The sequence below is a fragment of the Lissotriton helveticus genome, chromosome 1_1 (assembly GCF_964261635.1).
Source record: "Lissotriton helveticus chromosome 1_1, aLisHel1.1, whole genome shotgun sequence".
Lineage (NCBI taxonomy): Eukaryota > Metazoa > Chordata > Amphibia > Caudata > Salamandridae > Lissotriton > Lissotriton helveticus.
In genome coordinates this window covers 216,973,208-216,974,063 of record NC_136057.1, presented here as the reverse complement: position 1 = coordinate 216,974,063, position 856 = coordinate 216,973,208, and positions in this window count along the sequence as shown.

Sequence of the window (856 nt, the reverse complement as noted above, 5' to 3'; positions counted from 1 at the left end):
CACATCATCAGTGGTCGCGAACGGTCGTAGAAGATGGAGCTTCCTGAGCTGCAACGAGAAAATGTAATTTATGTTCGCAGAAATAGACTGTACAGAATACTCCACAGCAGATGCTTTCTAATGCAATGTGCAGTTACATTTTTAATTGTTTTGATAACGTTGGTGGGTGGAATCATCTTTGGTGTACATTTGATTTTTATGCCAGTAACTACAGTACCTCCCCTTGATCCTACTACTTCAACTGTTTCTTCTATGCATTCTTTTCACTCATTCCCTGAACACGAACAAGCTCGACGCTCAGAATTTATTAACAATACATTTGTACAGCTCTTGCATCAACACCAACTGGTAGTTAATACTACAAACTGCTGGGTGTGTGGCTTGATACCCCACACTATGGATAAAGGCATTCCCTATCTAGTCTTGCCTTTCAGCTATAATGGATCATTTCAGGCCTTTCAGACCATTTTTTCATATGCCCTTGAAACCTATCCTCCGCGTCCACCACGGTCCACTAAATACAACTCAGCCAACAAAGCTTTAGTCCAGGGAATTATTGACATGATTAAAGACGTCAATAATACTCCATCTTATCCTAGAGATGAATTACGGGTGTATTTGAGTTGGAACTCTACAGAGTATCGCCTTAGTTTGGGAGAAAGCAAGCGTAAAAGCTCCACTTCAGTTTGGGTCGTGCCTCACCGAGGTCAGGTCTGTTTGCAAGGAAATGGGAGAAATCCGAGAGCTCAGCTAGGGAGGAGTGAGTGCGTTGAGACTTACGTATTTCCGTCTAACTCCTCCCCTGCCTTTCTGACTGCTAGGGGTACCTACTTCATCTGTCAGGACAGAGCATATA